A 19835-nucleotide genomic window follows, 5' to 3' on the forward strand; every position below is an offset into this window, starting at 1 on the left:
CCTTGCCTAAGCAGATTCTGCTGATTTGTTTAACCAGACAAATCACTAAACCCTGTAGTTTATAAACACCTTTACAAATTTATTCTCAGTGAGTAAACTGAGAAAACCGATAGGTCTGGGGTTTTTTTTTTTCCCTGAAGAAAAAGTGGGTGAGTGAGGAGAGTCCCCTTACCCTTCATCCTTCCCCTTAATTCCTCCTCGTTTTCACAGTGAGCTAAAAAACTGCATCTTGCCCAGCACTGCCACTGTCCTGCCCAATGCTCACACGATGGATTCTGTCTTCCCTCTGAGAACAACACGAAAATATTTTCCCACTGCATTCTTCCCAAACACTTTGCCTAAATTATTAAAAGGCAATGTTAACTGCTCCTGCCACAACCCTTGTGCTCTGTTAATGCTTCCCACAAAGCACATCTGAACCACCAATCCTTTATCGCCTCTCCAATTTCAGAAATGTATCAGTCCTGCAGTTAAAACTCCTCACGTGCTTTTGTGATGGGTAGCAAAACCAGAAGTCAGTGGCACACTACATAACCTGCTAAGTAACGTTAAATGAAAGATTTGGGGGGTCTGAAAAGGAGGTTTGATCTTTCACTCAATAAATATTCAAATAAATAAGCGACCCACAAGATGAATGCAGCTCACCCTGAACACAGGGAGGAGAACTCCAGAGGGATGACCAGGACTGTATTAAAAAAGTCAAGTTCTAAGAACAACACATGTTTCCTCTCAAATCATTCCTTTTGGGACCAAAGATAAATCACTGGGTTTCTGCTGGATGCAAAGCCGTCAGCTGTAACTCACCTGTCTCACACCAGCTGCACGTCAGTTATCTCCACCACAGAGCATCACATCATGTGGAAGAAATCGGATCCTCCCCAGACAGCCTGCTCTTCATGTTGATTCCCTCTGAAAATTCAATTTTTTTCTCTCATCTCTTTACTTTTTGTCCTTCTTAAGAGACAAGGAAGGTTTTAGCAGACCCATCTCAAAATGCTGAAATTGCTTCAAAGGTTCCCCGATGGAGAAATACCAGCACAATAGTGAGTTTTTAACAGAAAACCTGAATCCCATGAGAAAAGTTAGTATTTTAGAGCAATTTAATACTTCCCATCTCCCTGTCTGTACTGATTTTCTTTTCAGTCAAAGCACTTCAAACACACACGTACTTCAACCACAACTTTGAGGGCTCTAAGTTACACATACGCCAAGAAGGTCTGGTGAACAACAACCAAAACCACCAGCAAAGTCTTTTGGTCCAGCAGTGAAGTGACCAGCTTGCCACAAATACTTCCATAGTGGGCCAAAAGCAGCATTATGTGTTTATTTTATTAACAGCAAATTCACTTATCTTAAATATGCCTGACATCACCATTGCTCCACATCAAATGCCATTCTCCAACTCTGTCTCCTCCTCTCCTCCAGGCTTCCAGTAAAATTAGACCTTGCATTAAACTTCCAGTAAAATAATTACAGTTGGCAGGTATTTTTCAACACTGATTTGGAAGCCAGGAAACCAAAGCAAAACAAAACAAAATCAAGTCAAGCATTACCCAACCCTTCTCAGAAACAGCTTGTTCTGTAGATCAAATACAGGCACTGGTAGATGGTTTTGCTCTCCAGTATTTCACATGCTCTATGAACTTTAAAAAAGCACTGCCTGTATACATTACAAAATTTTCATAAGATAAAATAGGGGGAAATGTCTCAAGGCCTTCAAAACAACAACAAAAAATGATGACAGAGAGAAAAAGTCCTCCTCAAAGACATTTTTATTGTGGACATTTTCATTGTGGAGAAAACAATGAAAAGAAGAAGGAAAACAAGAAGGAGTCAGAGTCCTTCACGCAATTTCTAAGCAGCTTCCATCCACCACCATCACTTTCTTCTGCATGCAGGTTATCATCTAACAAGTCCCTTAGATAATTCAGTCCATATATATGCTGTGTAGGTGTTTGCTAAAACACTAATGCCAGCATTTAGTCACTACAACGGGTGTGCTTTCTACTTTATGTCATTAAAAACTGTTAGAAGAAGTCACAGAAAAATGTAACAAGAAAGAGAACTCCATTCTCAGAAGTATTTTAAGTCGGTTCACCTCCGTTTATTTTTCACCAGCATCGAGGCTGTCATTAGAACTGTTTCCTCCTGGCATAACTCAGCACTCCCATGATTCCCACACTTTATCATTCCCCTTTCCTGTTTTTGTACTCACTGCTGCCTTGTGAGGATGCTGAGTAGGGGCAGGAGGAAAATCAGGACAAGAGCCCTCAGCTTTCTGAACAGCAACCTCAGGAAGCAAGGCATTTAACAAACACACTGGAATGCTGATCTTTAATTTTCAGGTCATTTAGCCAAAAATGTGATATACAGAAAGGAAGAAGTGATTTTCTAACAATCCCTGAGGTTTCAAAAACAACAATTCTGTCCACTCAGAGAATCATACCTAGCACTTCTTCTTCTGCCTATACCTACCACTTCTGCCTCATTCCACACTCTTAAAAAAATTCAGGATGTTGAACAAAAAGTGAACTAGGTTTGACTGCAAACATCTTTTGCCAGGAGACCTCTCAAAATTGCCTAAGGGCTTGAGACATTCAGATGCTTTAACTAATAATTGAACAGGACACTGCATTTTGTACAGCTCTGAGATGGCTCTGAGACCTTTGCCAGGGTTTTTTTCCCCCCACATACATATAGCGAAGAGGATGGATCATTCTGGAGATGAGTCACTACTGAAACAACAGAATAAACTCCTGTGAAATGCTGTGGGGTTTCTGCTTAACATTCTCTAGCTCCTTTTCGGGAGGATTTGGCAAGGTACTGGCAAACGCTCCTCCCACAGAAATCAAGCAGCGAACTTGTCAGTGAAATTCATCTAGAAGTGCTTAATATTAATTTCAGCCTCCACTTACCTTCTCATGCTTCAAGTTCGCTTCCTCACAAAGCAGGCGAAGGAGAACGAAAAGCCACCAAGAGCAGGGCGACTGCTGGCACTAAACCCACAGCCAGGACACATTTCCAGAGCTCCAGACAAAGCTCCAGCACATTTGCTACTGTTGCTGTGCTGCATTTTTGAAGATCACCTCAGACAAAGCACCTGAATATGTACAATGCCACAACGTGGTTTAGACCGGCTTCCACTTGCGACAAGCTCGGCAGCAACATCTTTAGGCCTAAAGCAAATGAACACGTGTGAAATGAGGGGAGAGTGGAAGGCAGGGGTAAATGAGGCCTCGGTGCCAAGCGGCCAGCAGAAAATTCAACCTAAACCCACTAAACCCAGTGTTTCCTGCTGCCATGGTCTGTCTGCACGACATCCAGCCGCCCTGCCGAAATCCTGACAGGCCTGGGCATTCTCCTGCGGCACAGGCACCACAGTAATTACTGCCATCCAATTCAATTTGCACACAAATCACTAATTAACTCAGAACATGCAAAAGGTACCGAGCCCAGAATCACAGCCGATGTCCCTGTCTGCGACCAGCGCTAAGCTCAGGGTCAGCAGGGGACACTGGGCGCTTACCTGGACGGCTGCCCCGTGCTGCAATCTGCCCTGTTGTCTCTGCAGGAGTCCTCCTACCTATTTATCCCTATTACCTTCTTATTCATCCTTATTACTTTCTTATTCATCCTTATTACTCTCTTATTTATCCTTCTTACCTTCTGGCTCGGCACAGCTCCCTGACAGGAGGCTGCAGACGGCTGGGGGTCGGGCTCTGCCCCCAGAGAACAGGGACAGGACGAGAGGGAACAGCCTCAGGCTGTGCCAGGGGAGGTTTAGATTGGGAATTCTGGATTGAATATTAGGGAAAATGTCTTCATTCAAAGGGCAGTCAGGCACTGGAACGGGCTGCCCAGGGCAGGGATGGAGTCACCATCCCTGGGGGGATTCACAAGACGCAGAGATGTGACACTTGGGGACACGGGTTAGTGGTGGGCTTGGCAGTGCTGGGGAACAGCAGGACTAGATCTTGGAGATCTTTTTAAACTTTAATGACTCTACGATTGTACGTAAAGGCTACGATAAAGATTATTATTATCAATGTCACAAATATACCTCCAGTTATGGACACTTGCACCTTTGATTAGAGTTCCTTTGAAGAAACAGGTGCATTCCTACCATCCGTCCTTCCACATCTGCACAGATGTGGCAGAGACACTTCAGGAGACTGGCAAGCCCTTTGTTCTTAGAGTCACTGCCCAATCACTTCAGTCATTTTATACTGTCCTCAGCTAAGGCAGGAATCTGATGGAGAATAGAATAAATTGTTTGTATACCATACAAGTTACAGCAGGACTGACAACATTCTGATTGGCAGTGCATAGTTGAGTAGGCAGAAAACATGAGGAAAAATGCTACTTGCAGGCTTTGGAGGAAAAAAATGCAATCTTGAAAAAAAGTGACCAATTCTAAAAGTAATTTTTTTTTTCTACTGGCTTCAAAGAGACAAAAAATAAGGGGGTTTTACCAAAACAAATCATTAGGTCTATGAACATGAAAGTCAGTTTTGTCACTAGTAAACATTCTTACACCACAGACACTGAGAAACAGCACACAAGGAACAAGTGCACTCACAGCACGCTCAGAATTCACCATTTCAATTAGACTGTCAGTCCCTTAACAGATGATAATCCATCATTCCCCGGAGACTGCAGGAATACCAGCACTTCCTTCAGCACTCATCAAAGAGGAAGATGAGAAAACAATGTAAAAGAAATGAAAGACAGGCAACCCCCACCCCAAACCAAACAGAACAGCTGCTCCTTTTCATGAATTTTCAGCAGAGGGGAGAGCACTTTACACCTTCATTCCCCTGTGCTGAACAGAGCTGGTTGGCATTTTCATACCATTTCACAGATAGAAAAGCAAAGGGCAAGTAGCACAGCAGAGGCAAAAGAAAGCTCCACCTTTCCATCCCTCTGCTCTTATATCCATGGAAGAAACAGGCCTTCTTTGTTTTCAAATTTGACAGCAAACTTTCATTATGTTCCTTTGCTTTCGCAAACTGTTGTTATCCCAAAAGCTCAGCTGGTGATGTACAGAAACACACAAAGAAGCCGTTCCTTCCTTAGGAAGGCTTCAGTGGAATCCCCCAACCCCCCCAGCCATCCTAGACAGACCCCACAAACCCACCCAAGACTTTAAAGATGAGCTGACAATGCAGTCATTCCCAACTACATCCAGTCCACAAAGTCCATTTCATCCTGCACCCAAGAGAAACCAAAAGCAGAAACATTGGAAATGGCGCAGGAATACAGAAACCATCATGTAGTAACACTCTCTCCTACCCCAACTCAAGTCCAGGGGCAGCTTTTTTCTCTTCAAAGACTAATTAAAGTTTAGGAAGTACAAGGCAGCAGTCAGTATGGACCGACCATCATGGCTGTTGGGCTCTCCTGTCCATTGCCTTGTTCCTTCTCTCTTCCCCACCTTGTGAGCTTTGGAAAACCAACTTCCTTGCTGAAAGGCACAACTGCACCTCCCAGAACAACATCTGATCTCATCTGGGGTTTCCTTGCAACAACATAACACAACTGGTAAGGTGGAGAGGGAAAATTTAAGAAGAGGAAATGAGAAATGGGGCTAGTGCTGGCGGGAGGAAACTCCGTAAGAACATCCTTTTTACTTGGAAGCAAAATTAACCAAGGAATTTCTTAAGAGCTTTTTTAGAAATGACTTAAAATTTTAAGCCAATAAAGAAGATCCCCACGGAACAACTTTATGTTGCCTAAGACTTTGCAGATATCCCACACATGAGGTTCCCTGCCCAAAACCAGCCCTGGAGCTTTGTCCTGGACATGAGGCCCTGCTGCACCAGCTCTGTGCCTGCCCTCCATTACCTCTGCTGACAAGCCCTCTCTTGTTCCTTGGTGTCCTGCCAGGACCTCTCCTGTAAAACACCCCATGTGCCAGCACAAGTGGCAACATGAAACTGCGTGGAAATTCGTGCAGCTCTGGCTTCTGCAGGTCACTGCAACACCACACACCACGGGTGGGGACATAAAACAGAAATATCAACAAGCCTCCATCTACAGAGCAGGGCCTTTAACCAGCCAAAGCTTCTGGAGTCACAAATCACTGTATTCCCACAGCCAGTGCTTGTGCTCCCTCCTATCCAACAGCGTGTCCACGCCACAATGAGACTGATCTCTTCAATCAAGCCCTGTCCTAAGTTTAACAAGTGAAGGCTCATCCATTAAACTTCAGCCATACCCTCACTTTTCCCCCAAAAACACACACTCGATTAGCTACAGTAAAGGTGCCACAGTAAAATGGATTTTAATCAAATACAATTTCTTCTTTTTCTTGTTGCTGTTGCTTTGCCTCTTACTTACCTACTTGTCTGTCTTGCAATCAAATCCCAGAATACAAACCAGCGCCACTGAGAATCAGGAAACTAATTCAAGTGATGATTATTTTGCTGTAACACCAATTATCTAAGTGGTTTGTGGTAGAAAGAGAGAAGGTTTAGGGAACAAACAAGGGGTGCAGCCAGAGATCAAAAGAAACACTGCTCCTAAGTGGAATATTAACATTTCCCCCTGGAAGAGATGACAGGAAGATCAGTAAAGCGCATTAAGCAGAATCACTGCAGTTCACAACTGGAATATTTACAAGCTTTTTGGCTGATCTTTAATATTTCAGAATTGAAGAAAAAGCCTGACTGAGTCTTTCCTCTCCTGCCTTGCCCATACCTAGTGGTGCTGTTCATCATGATTCAAGTGACAAATTTTCCGTCTGCATCCAGCCCAAGTGTGTCACCCATTAGAAGAGAAGGGTGCACAATGAAGAAAAACAACACAAAGCCATGGCAGCCTACAGAAATCAGCTCTGGCCCTGAGCACTCACTCAGAAAATTTTTATTCATAACACACACCGTATGAAGGACAGGAGAAAGAAGCATTTGATCGTTTCTGCCCCAGACCACACACCTTGAGACAGCAATCCAAAGCACACCTGTGCCCTTACACAATTTCCTTTCCAACAGCAAGTGCCTCCTTTTGGTTTTGCTAGGCCATGCCTCAGTTTCTCCTGCTCACGTTTCCAGCCTCGTGCCATCAGCTGTTTAGCTCTTCACATTCCATCTCAGCCCTCCACCTTGCCACCTCCTTGTTTATTACATTTACGAACATTATACTCCCACTCTCCATGTCATTTTTGTGGTCATTGACACCAGCTCTGGATGGTGACAACCCAAATGCAACAAGCTCAGGCTCTGCCTTTACCCCAAAATGAAGAGTCAGCCAACATGAAATACCCAAGGCCAGGCTGGATGAGGCTTGGAGCGACCTGGTCTAGTAGAAGGTATTCCTGCCATTCCAGGGGGTGGAATGATATAATCTTCAAGGTGCCTTCCAACATAGGCCATGCTATGAACATCTGTGAATACCTCCTTTGCCTGGCATCATGGTGGCCAACCATTACCCTGAACTTCTTCCCAGAAGTTAATTTTTAACACCTGCTAAGCCCAAGGTACCTAAAGAGTCCAGTCTGTATGAGGGAGGTAGGGACTGTAGAAAGGTCATGAGGAGCTGAAGTTGGGGACAACCCAACGCCACATGTGCAGGGGAGCCACACATCTTCTAAACAGGACAACCACAAAGACATGTGCTAAACCTCATCTGCAATGATATTTACACAAATTTTCCCATTTGTAAACAAATTAACATAGCCACAATATTTGACTGTACTTCTGTCTTCCATCACCAATGAGTCAGAATTGTTGTTTACAGTTATTAGCAATACAGCCCTGCAGTCCATCAGCACTGCCTTCGCCCTGCAGAGGTGAAGCTTCGAAAAACATCAGGAAATAGGGACACACACCCCAGCCCCAGGACTGCACTCTGAACATTAGCAACCTGTCATAGACAGCAAGACATCAGAGAATTACTCTCTGTCGAAATTCTGAACTTAAGAATAGTATTTGACAAGCAAATCTGTTATGAGAACAGAATTAAGCTACCGAGGTTTAAATCGATCAAAGGATTTTGAAAAATAATCCAGGTTACATTCTGGATTAAAAAAAATAAAGTAAAATAAAAACACCACCAACCAACCCACACACAAACAAACAATGCACCACACCACCCCAAAACCAAAAAAAAAAACAAACCCACACTTCAAAAGTGAGAAAAAGAACCAGTTCTTGTTTTTGTGATAACAAAGCACAGAACATGCTCAGAGTCTTACCATAAAGACACTGTTGTGGCTGCAGAGAGCCTGAACAGGCAGCTCCCACCACAGCAGCTCCACAGTCCCCTGGAAAAAAGAGCCGTGGTCTCCCAACTCCCATCCCAGTGCACCATTCCCTACCCCACGTCATTTTTCTCCTATTCCAGCAATATCTGGAAACATGTACATTTTCTCCTCCTTATCACAGGCTTTGAAACCATTTTACCAGTGCATGCTTGTTCTCTTCTCTCCCCAATATTCCCTAAAACAAAGCAGCAAACAGGACAGAAACCAGGGGAACCGCCACAGACAGATGCACGCAGCACTCCTATGTTTCCAGGTAAGTACAAACAACTGAAGGTCTAAGGTGCTGCCCCTGAGCCCACTGTAATTTCCATCAGTTTTAAACTTAATCCTAGAGCACTTCAAACCCTTCAGCCCACTCAGCCTGGTGGCTAATGACCAAGTAGGAACAAGGAACTGGAGACTGGAGACAGCTTCCAATCCCTACCACCAACAGGCAGACTCTGCCTTAAGGGCCAAAGTCACTCCCATTTTCTGATTCCAATCACTCCTTTGACATTTAAATCAAGGCCCAAAACCAGTCCTGCAGTCTGATGATACAGAAAAGTCCCTGCACTCCTCCAGTGCTGGGGTTTTTCTCCCTCAGCATTGGTCAGCATTCTCACAGTCAGCACCTCAGCATAGTCTGCACTGGAAAAAACCTTATGGATATGGATGCTAGCTCAGAGAGTTTGATTTCACTGGCACTGAAGCAGCAGGCTGAAGCTCACGTGCTACTTTCATTTTTACTCCCAGTCACACTTAGTATTTTGAAAGCAGTAAAACCATTTCAACACAAAAATTCAGGTATGTTCATGACACGTCAGGGGAGATGGCAGCAGGTGAGGATGGAAAATTACAGACAAGGAAAAGAAGAATGGGAAACTGAACACTTTAAAAAGCAGAGAGGTCACCAGTTTACCCATTAAAAGAATCCATCAGCAAACTCTAGTGCCATTCACCAGGTAGCAACCATGAAACAGAAATCCAGAATTCTTCAGGGATGCCTCCTTTCTTTGATGCAATTTTTATTCCTGAGGATATTCAGTAAGAGCCAAGATCAAAAGCAGGGCTGACCCCACACGCTAGGAAAGCCCACGGATTTTGGGGGATAATTTCCTTATCCTTCTGGCATGGTTAATTCACCTGGGATCTTCCCTCCCACCTCTGCCTCTGACCAGGACTGCATCAAAACCTGCCTCCTGCTTGGCGAGACGATACCTCGGGAAGCAGCTGATGCTGATTATGGCCAACAACAGCCTGTTTGTGCCTTTTCAAAGCACAGGATGATGCAAAAATGCCCCAGAAAAGAGTTGTTTCTTCTGCATTTGGCTTAGGGCACAAACATACAGAAACACAATTATCCTGGTTATTTACTCTCCACTAAAGAGATAAGGGCTGTGACGACAAGAGCAAGCAAGTGGGTTCTTCACGTGCTTTTTCGGGACAGCAGCAGCTCTTGGGAGAGCAGGGGGGAAGAGAAGAGAGGAAGCACTGTCATCAGTCTCCATCACAGCCAGATGATTCCTGTAGCTGAAATGTTTTATTTCAAAACCAGGTCTTTAGACTGGTGGGGGTTTGCACCTTGGCCTTTCTTTTGGAGGGCAAGCAGGAGGGAAAACGCAGCAGTGAAACAACGACTTGCCTTACTCATCACAAGGGAGGCAAAGAAGTCTGTCCTCACGCACCGAAGGCCTTGTAAACCCCAGAAAAACAGGAGCCCTCGACGGGTTACACTTAATGAACATCTTCAGTGAACTCCCCCTTGTTTTGTGTAGTCTCCCTAGTCCCGTGCTGCTGCCCAACCTGTTCTGCTTAAAAAGGAAAGCCAGGGCAGGGCCTGGAAGGGTTTGGACCAATTTTTCACCGAGCAGCAACATCACTATGTGCTGATTCTGCCACATTTGCTATTGCTTCAACCTCAGCACTTCCAGAAGCCCAAAGCCCTGAGGCTTTGCCCAGCCAATCTTCCCTGACTCGGCAAGAACGCCATCCCAATCCCGTGTATCCACAAGGACTCACGGCCTGGCTGGCTTGGACACGGAGCGGGAAGGGCGATGGCCCTTGGTGTTCCCACCCTCGGCAGCTGCTGGGTGGGAAGGAGCTGGGAGGGACCCGGGGCACATCCCTGACTCCCAGCTAAGTTGGGCGGCTGAATCAGCGCGGGTGGACGGCGATTTGCTGCTGACACAGAGCTGCCATAAATCACCACCTCTCTGGAGCAACGAGGAAGTTGCAGGGGTGACTTAGTCATCCTCCATCCTGACGCCATTCCAGGAGCAGAGCCACATACATCCCCCGGCTTTGGGCTGTGCCCGTGGCCCAAAAATAGCTTTTAAGCCAAATCCTGCAGTCATCATTTAAACCCGAAACCCTTTTATTTACACTCAGCAAGAACTCATGTATGTTTTTGACAATGCTGAGAGTAACCAGTGCTTGAATTATTTGCTTAGCAAAGGAGCCTATTTAACTACAAGAGTTACACCAAGTATGCAATGTTTTCTGACCCACATAGAAGCTAATAATTTGCATTTTATGGAACCACTTTGCATAGACAACCCATCTTAATGGCCAACAACTTACTGTACAAGAATTAATAATTGAAAAGCAACTCGTCAGCACTGTTATTTGTGTTACAGGTAACTCAGAAACCTCATTACACTGTAGCATTAAATTTCCAATGACCTTCTGGAAAGCTGCTCACTCTGAGAGTCTTTTTTTAAGGCATGATCTCTGAGTATGCCAAGCAATTGCAGAGAAAGTATGTGACAGCTACCCAGAGTCTGTGGGAGAGGCCAGGCAAAACACCCTGTCAGAAGTGTATCAGCCTCATCCCCCTTTGGCTGAAGAAGTGACTTTGACTTCATGAATCCCCCTCTCTCCAGCCAGTTCCTTGGCCAAGCTTCCCTCACAAATTTCTGCTTTAATGCCAGATTAATCCTACTTCCTCCAGTCCCCAGACATCTAAGAAGCTCCAGCTCTTTTTCTCTCTAATCATTGGCTTTTAAACTATTTCTGTTGCAGCACCCAAGCATTTGCTGTGAATGAAAGAAGGCTCAGAGACTAGCACAGAAGTGTAAAGGCAAACAGAAATTACATGGCAAAGCCTGGGATTTTCATAGTCTTAGGGAAATTAGGGCCCCTGAATCCCATGGCAACTCTGAGAAGAGTCGAGTGCATAATTTTCCATTATGCTTGTAAAAAATCCCCAAATAAATGTACAACTAAATGCAGCTTCCCAAGGCTGAGCATTTATTATTCTCCTAAATGTTGTTACTAAGCCTGACGTCTCTTATTCCATGTTTTAAGGTTTGATTTTTCAGAAAACAGTCTTCCTCTTGCCAAAATGCCAAAGATGCAGAATGGTGGGCTAGAGGAAAATCCAGCCCAGAGCGCTGTCCTTGGGGAAGGCCAGAAGCATCCCCCCATTCCAAGGTATGCCTGTCCCGCTGACAGAGCCTCTCTGTGCTGGGATCACAGTCACTCCTCACTGTGACGTCTTTGCTCAGGGCTGTGCCCGTGCACAATCTGCTCCAGAACATGCTCACTGACTCTCTGCCATTCCCAAAGCTTCTCTGGCATATTTCTGCGGACTGAAGCAGGAAGATTTGGGGCAGCCAGGGGCTGATTTATCTCTGCGTGAACGCCTGCGGGTGTAATTTGCACAGCTCTCCCAAACAAAACATTTTCACTGCCATAGCAAAGGCGAACTTGCCCAAATCCAATTTGTTTGGTACTTAATTAGCATCTCTGCTGCAATGCTGGAGACAAAAGAAAGAAGCATTCCCCTCCTCCTATGAGCATCAGGACTTTTTAATCTCAAAGATACACCTTATCCAACATGACCAAAGCGGAAAGAATACTCCCTCTTACTGCTAAACAGAGATCATCTCAGGAGCCTGTTCATCACAAGGTTTTGATTTTAATTTCAGTAGCCCTGGCTGATAGACTCCCGCACCTGAAAACTAGGGAGTAACTTAAAAACATAAATCATAAGAAAAAAACAATTAGATCCATTAGACCTTTGAGTGGTAAAAAGAATAGAGATGGGATTAGAAAACCCTGGCTGGCTTCCCTTTCAACCACTAATCGAACAATTCCCTGGAGCACTCGCAGGAGTTTCTCCCCTCCACATTTCCGAGGCGGACGAAGGGGAGAGCCAGATCTGCTCCCCGGGATTCAGTCTGGCTTATTCAGCAGCATCAGCTCTGCTATTTCAGATTCCTGCAAAAACGAAGGCTCAGAAGGGAAAGCTGAGCCTCCGGGCGTCCACCAGACCACAACTGCTGCACGCACATAAGAGGCACGGCTGCACTGGAGGAGAGGAGCAGCAGCCTGTCCTTGAGCATCACATGGCTGGCCATGCTCGGCAGCCCAAACCACAGCCCGAAACCGCCGGCTCAGAGAACGCCCTGGAGCCGGGCGCATCCATCGCTGACAAAAGAGCGGCTCCTGCACGCTCCGTCAGTGCATTTACTGCACGGCAGCTGCGCTCCCTTCGAGATGCAGCCGGGGTGAGCAGGCCTGGAGATGAAATTAAGCAGCAGGATCCAAAGTGGATATTGCCAGAACAGAGAAACATCTTAGTCATCCCTCAAAGTTGAAGCAGAAATGGGCTTACAGCCCACTGCCAGCCCTTAGAAAGACAGCATTTGTTTTGGTTTACCAGCCGATTCTTCCCTCAGACTGTTTTCCACTGGAGAAGTGCAAATGTCTGCTACTCAGAGCTTGACTGAACAGCACTGTGCAAGGAATGCTCCAAACACAAAGGTGAACTTCAACAAGCCTGCGTCCCCAGGAGCAGCACACCAACATCGCGAACGTGCACAGGGCATGGAAAATGCTGCTGCCACTGCAGAAAAAGGGAATACGAGCAATGTGTTCCTTCCTCTGTGTCTTCCTGCAAAAACAGTCTCCCTGCCCAATATCCAGAATTGCACAGGCTCCACAAATCTAATTAGCCATGACTCCAAAACACAGAGCTCTGTCTGCCTAAATGCATAAAGTTGTTTTGCTTTTATTAATAAAATCTTGGGACGGGATGAGATAATCCTAAGAAGGAAAGTCTAAGAGGTAAGTACCTCCCCTCCCCGAGTAAAGAGCTGTCTTTGTGTGAATAAACTGGGCAACCTAGATAAACTTTTCCTTGTTTATTATAAAAGCACAAGTTCACCAAGGTCCTTTTATGTCCTCATCTATGAAATTATTTCAGCTACATATAATTTCACAGAGCCAAAGGGGTGAGGCTATGGTATTTATAGATACATTCAGGGCTAGAATTTTGGTCAGCAGCAACATTTTTATGGCCTCAACACCTAACATACTTTTGGGGAAATGCCCACCTGTATATAAAGATCCTAGGAAATTTTCGCTATTAAATACATATTTCAAGTGAACTTGCTCTTTATCTTTTTCCAGACTTGACAGATAAAGTCTGTGCTTTTCTCTTAAAGATTCAGAAACAGAAGGAGAAGAAACTGAGGCCACTTTCATAGCAAGAGGAGAGCCTCTGATCCCATCCTGATGCTTTCAGACATGTTCGCTGGTTTGGTTTTTTTTATTCTCCAAAATAGGGCCTCAGATTTCCTAAGCACATACCACACATTAAGACACGAATCTCTGTAAACAATTCAAAACACAAAGAGACAGACAGGACTCCACAAAAAAGGAGGAAGAATGGTGTTTTACCCAGATAACAAATCAGGAGCTCACAATGGTTTAAAAACCTGTTTCTCCAAACTTCTAACCTAGAGCCCTAACTAAAGTCTGCTCAGGAATGGAGTAATACTCCACTTAAATCACTTGGCACTGGCATCTCTTCACTCCAGAACTACCTTCCTTTGAAGCAAGCAACAGCAGACAAGGGATGCAGGCAAGGGATGCTGTTGGATTAACACTGTCCCAGAGATCTTATCCATATCCATATACTGTTGTTGTGTATAGCATCATTATGTAAGCCTCTCTTTTTAAAACAAAATGTTTGTCTGGTCAGTCTCTACTATTATCCCACCCTTAAACCATCAGGCTGAAATTCCACCCACTTTAATCATAAGTTTACAGGCTTAAGGGTGGAATCCTAGTAAAAATGACAGGATGAAGAATTTTTATTTGCTTTAAAACCATGAAAATTCTACCCATTTTTATCAACAGGATTTCAGAAGCCACCACAATAAGGGAACTGCCCAGGCTCCCCAGGAAATGGGCACGGCCCCAAGGCCGCCAGAGCTCCAGGAGCATTTGGACAATGCTCTCAGGGATGGGGATGCACAGGGTGGCATGGGTGGGGTGTCTGTGCAGGGACAGGGTTGGACTCCATGATCCTCATGGGTCCCTTCCTGCTGAGAATACTCTTGGACTGTGTGGTTCTGATAATAAATTACCAACCTTTGAAGAGCTTCTTTTAATAAACCAAGCACAGTTTTACCACTAGTATCCAGAAGTCTGTGACCCAGAGGGTTCCTGTAACCCAGACTCCTGAACCACGAGCACAGAAGCAAATACTGTAGGTCAATTCACAGCCAAAGGATCCTGCTTCCCTGCCACACAAAGAAAAAGTGGAATTTAAACCACAACTTTGTTACCACCCATTTATTCCTGAGATGGCTGAGGATGGCGTGGTGGAAGCCAACCTATAGAACAGTTCAGGGACTGAGTTATTGCTTTTAGTGCATCATGTGGCATTTACAAGAATCTGTATTACATAACTTCAAGCTCTTTAATATAACTTTTAAATTCTGTTCCCCTCATTCTTATGCATCCCCTAAAACGTTCCACCAGATCCCCTGCTAAGATTTACCTTGGTAAATCTTCCAACAACATTGCTGAAGTTGTCCCCTGGCTTGCAGCAACTCTTTTGTCATCTGAGTGTTTCTGAATCAAGACTCACCTCAATCTATGTCCAGGATGCACAGGTGCAGAAATCACTTCTTGTATTTCAACGCTTTTTTGCATGCAGTCACCTAAATATGACAGCCAGAATGGCACCTATGCATGAAACGTGACTGTAAACAGGGCTGGGATTATACCTCACTGCAAATACAAAGCAGTTATCTTCATGTAACTCCTAAGACCACTTAGCATCCCCACATACAGTTCATTTCTGTGTAAAAACCTTAAAAGCAATATATTCTTCTGGAATTCAGATAAAATCACTTCAAACAGCAAACCATAAAATGAAAAAATAAAATCCTTTTCAGACTGGACAATTAGACCAGCAGTTCACCAGCACAGGAGGCTGTGAACACTAATGCCATGAAGTTTTTCAAAACTAATTAAGACATTTTATAGAGTAGACAACCCATCAGCAGATATTAAACACATAAGCCTCCCTAGAACCTGCCAGCCCAAAGGTCTCCTAGAGTGGTGACTGCTACAAGGGTTTACCAGGAGGAGAACTTCACTGTTCCAGTTTTTCTATGCACCTGGGAGCGGTCCCATCAGAAGAGCTACGGAGCTTGACAGACCTCTAATCTGACACAGAATGATTGCTCTTACTTCATTCACAAGATTGAAGATGACAAGACACCAACCTGTTAATAAATCAGAGCAGAAGTAAACTCGTACCAGTAAAAGAAATAGTCTTAACATGACTGGTTGCATATCACATTCCACATTGCCTCCTTTGAAAATCCTACAACACGGCCTTAATACTGTAGGTAGGTAATACTACCTATTCCCTAAAGTACCTCTTTAGATTCCAAATGTCTGCCTAAAATGTGCTTGTGTACATTTATCACAAATGTTATACAGCAGACAGAGCAGCCAGTGGCACAGTGACAGACATTTGCAAGTGTCCGTGAAATCCCTTTGCAATTACATATCTGCTTATACAGAATTAAACACAGCCAGCAAGGAAATAAATAACAACAGTAATAATAAACTCTTCCTGGAGTACTTTTGAACATGTATTCAAAATGTAGTCCTGTTCCATCCCCTGCTAGAGGATGGAAAAGCAGCAACTTCGAGGGTCTCATACCTTTCCCTGAGTGAGAAGAAAATTGGAAGGCTCAGGCTCCACACCAAAGCAAAGGCCTCTGGAAAACTGACTGCAGGAGTTGCTTATTCCTCCTTTCCCCCAAACACCTGACGCCATCACATCCTGTATTTTCAGAACAAGACGCACTCCTAGAGCTGCAGAGCCCAGGTGAGCCCATCTCAGTGCAGCTGCAGGCGGGGGTCCCAGCGAGGTACTGCACACACATGCATGGAGATGTCCATGCTGGCCAACATCTCCCTCTCCAGATACTTCCCCCACATCCCAGCCTGCCCCTTCCCCTCTCAGCTCTGTCTCTCCTGGTGGGGTGTCACCTTCAGCACGGCAGCGAAGCCTGCATGCCATCGCCTCGTCGCTGAGCAGATTCAGGGAGACAAGCCCTGAAAACCTCTCCTGCAGCAACGCTACCTCCACAACGACGGCAAGAAACGGCCAACTAATAATGGACCGGTTGAGGGGCTGCCAGCTCCAGCAATCGTGGCTGGAATTGTGGTTTTTGTTTAATTTAGGAAGCTTCCATTGGTGATCTTGCTTGACCCGATCCCTGGAGTGCAGTAGCCCAGAGCCCGCACAGCACCCCAGGCACCACCGGCTGTGCACAAAGACGTTCGACGAGGCCTTGGATTGTTAACTAAATGAAGCCGAAAGTAAGTTTGCCCATGCGTGCAGGCAGCACCCAAGGCGCTGCAGAAGCTCCTGGAGCACAGACAATCAATAGTAAGTACATCATAATCCCAAAGAGATTGCTAAAAATGTATTTAGTACATTACTGTGTCCACTCATTGTGTTTCCATCCAATATTTGCAACATGCCAAGTGCAGCAGATCTGCCTGATGTAAACAGCTGCCCTAATCCACGCTGTTCTATAGATCGTGTTTACCCAAAGCTGAATGATCATTTCAACCTTTGTTAATCTGATTGCATAACAAACCACAGCAGCCTGAAATAGCCAAGCTGCTCTCTCCGGCACACATTAGTTGAAATCAGTCATTTCAGCACCCCGCTTCTTCTGAAAACAACAGAACAAACCCGATCACGGAGAAAGAAGAAAATAAACAAAGCACCTGGCCAAAGCTTTGGCAGCCAACCACCACGCACATCGCAGCATGCAGATGCCACGGAGCACATTCGCACCTGGAGCAGGCTGTGAGCACAAGGCAAAGCAAAGCAAAATGTTCCCAACCACTGAGCTCCACTGCGCAACTGAAGCACATTCTGCTGGATCTCACTCACAGCTCGAGCGCAGGCTCCAGAGCAAACGTGGATTTTCAAAACATGTAATTGCACGTATATAAACAAAGGCCATAATTTACATGGCAGCTCCTGTGAAAGCTTATCTAGCACATGACATCACACCCATAAATTACAACTTAAAGCAACTGTGCCAAACTGCTCCCACCCTCCCACCCCAAAATGAAGATGATTAATATCAAACCCTGCTCATCTATGCCTGCGCCTCTTGGGAACAAACACACATGAAGTACCTCCCAAGACAGAGTAGCATTTAGAGATTCTTCAGACAATTACAAGATTTATAATTATTATTGCATTGCATCATCACAAAGCCTTAAACAAATCAAGCTGCCTCATCATACGACACCTAAGATAATAGAAGGTTAAACAGCATCAAGCAGTATCGGTTGACTTCGCTTGTACGGAAGGGCAAATACCCCCAGACCCTGAGCACGGGGACCTTCAGCCTCACAGCTATTATTAAACAGCAAGTTAGACAAGCTAAATCAAAACACACAGATTTCTTTGAACAGGCTCAGAACCAGAATTTTCCCATTGAAATCCAACCAACCAGGGCATAGGGAAAGTGAAGGGCAGGCGAATGGGGAGCTGAATAAGGTGACGGACGTGTTTCAGCATCTCTCAGCTTTAGTTCACTGGTCCATGATCAGCTTGGGAGAAATCAAGAGGCGGTATCAGGAGCTAACATGACGCTGCCTATCGATCACAGCCAGCCTCCCACAGCACACAACAGCACACATCCTCCCGTGGACTGATGACACCCGAGGAGGTTGCCTTATGGCACAACTGGCAGATGAGACAGGCATCAGCCGACTCTCTAACCAAAACACGCCTGAATACCTTTGTAAGGCAAAACCAGCCAAGTATCTCTGCTTCAGGCATAAATATCTGCTGCTCCGATTCCGCAGCTACCCACAAATAATTGCTAATTATCGCAGTGCCCCCACGCTCCGCCCGCGTCGGGGCAGTGCCCCCGCAGCAGGCCCCGCACCGGGGAACGGAGCGGCTCCGCCGGGTCTGGCCGCGCCAGCTGGGTCTGTCCGTCTCCATCACGCTCTGCCCGCACCGAATTCCCATTTCTGCGCGTTATTACCAATCTGACATCACCCCAGAGCAAGCACAGTCTGACATCTACAGTTAACTCGGCGATGGTGTAAGTGCCGCCCGGCGCACAAGCGGTCGGTGTTGAAATACGCCGCTGCCGAACACCGAAAAAGAACATCGGTAAATAGATACAGATCTCGACATACAGCCACACACGTAAGACCCGCCGGAGAGCGGCTCGCAGGGCTCGCTCCCGCCCCGGCCGCGGAGCCGCAGCCGAGCCCCCCGGGCGCTGCCGGGCCGGGGGGACCCCGAGCCGCCCACCCGCAGCCATTTCCCCGCCGCCGCCGCGGGTCCGGCGCGCCCGGCCAGCCCGCTCCGCACAAAGCCCGCCGGGCCATGAATAAAACATCGCCCGGAGGCGGCGGCGAGGGGGGTCGGGATACGAGAAATAAGGGAATGGAAAGGGAAGCGGGGAAGCGGCGGCGGGAGCGGCCCTGCGGAGAATGGGGGGAGCTGTCCCCGGCCCCTGACCCGCGCTGCCCCGGCCCCGGGTGCTCACCTCGGCAGCCGCGCTCGCAGCGGCTCCCCCGGGCCGGAGCGGGCGGCGGGCGCGGGCAGCTGCGGCTCCCGGGCGGTGAGCGGCTCCCGGGCGGTGAGCGGCTCCCGGGCGGTGAGCAGCGGCGGCGGGGAGCGGAGCCGAGCCGAGCCGATCCGAGCCGAGCGGCCTCTCGGGGAGCGGGCGGGGCGGGGCGGAGCGGGCGGGGCGGGCGCGGGGCCGTCACCGCGGGGAGGAGCCGCCCGCCCCGCCGGGTCCCCGCGGGGCGCGGGCTGCCGGGGTACGGCTCCGCTCGTCCCGCACACAGAGCCGGGGGTACCGGCCCCGCTCACCCCGCGCACACAGCCGGGGGTACCGGCCCCGCTCACCCCGCGCACACAGCCGGGGGTACGGCCCCGCTCGTCCCGCGCACACAGCCGGGGGTACCGGCCCCGCTCACCCCGCACACAGCCGGGGGTACCGGCCCCGCTCGTCCCGCACACGGGTCCCCGGTGTCGCTGGGCAGGGGCTCTGAGCGGGGAGGCGCCCGGTGAGGTCACAGATGCACAAATACAGAATCATGGAATCGGTGGGGTTAGGAGGGACCTCTGGAGATGATGTGGTCCAACCCCTCACCGAGGCAGGGTCTCCCGGAGCAGGAGACACGGGTGGGTTTGGGATATTTCAGTGCTGGAGACCCCACACCTCCCCTGGGCAGCTGTTTCAGGGCTCTGCTACCCTCCATGGGAAAAAGTTCTTCCCAATGG

At 47.1% G+C, this 19835-nt stretch overlaps 1 protein-coding gene across 1 annotated transcript in view; it reads right to left on the reverse strand.

Annotated features, from left to right (window-relative positions):
• Window positions 1-19242, reverse strand: part of CUNH1orf21 (chromosome unknown C1orf21 homolog) — a 110774-nt gene extending 91532 nt beyond the window's left edge. Inside the window, exon 1 of the mRNA XM_066192211.1 lies at window positions 19093-19242. The gene's annotated coding sequence lies outside the window, so the exon portion shown is untranslated. The remainder of the gene's footprint in view (window positions 1-19092) is intronic.
• Between the last annotated feature and the right edge of the window lie 593 nt (window positions 19243-19835).

The sequence above is a fragment of the Chamaea fasciata genome, unplaced genomic scaffold (genome assembly GCF_029207755.1).
Source record: "Chamaea fasciata isolate MVZ Bird 193981 ecotype frontalis unplaced genomic scaffold, bChaFas1.0.hap1 SCAF_10, whole genome shotgun sequence".
Taxonomy (NCBI): Eukaryota; Metazoa; Chordata; class Aves; order Passeriformes; family Sylviidae; genus Chamaea; species Chamaea fasciata.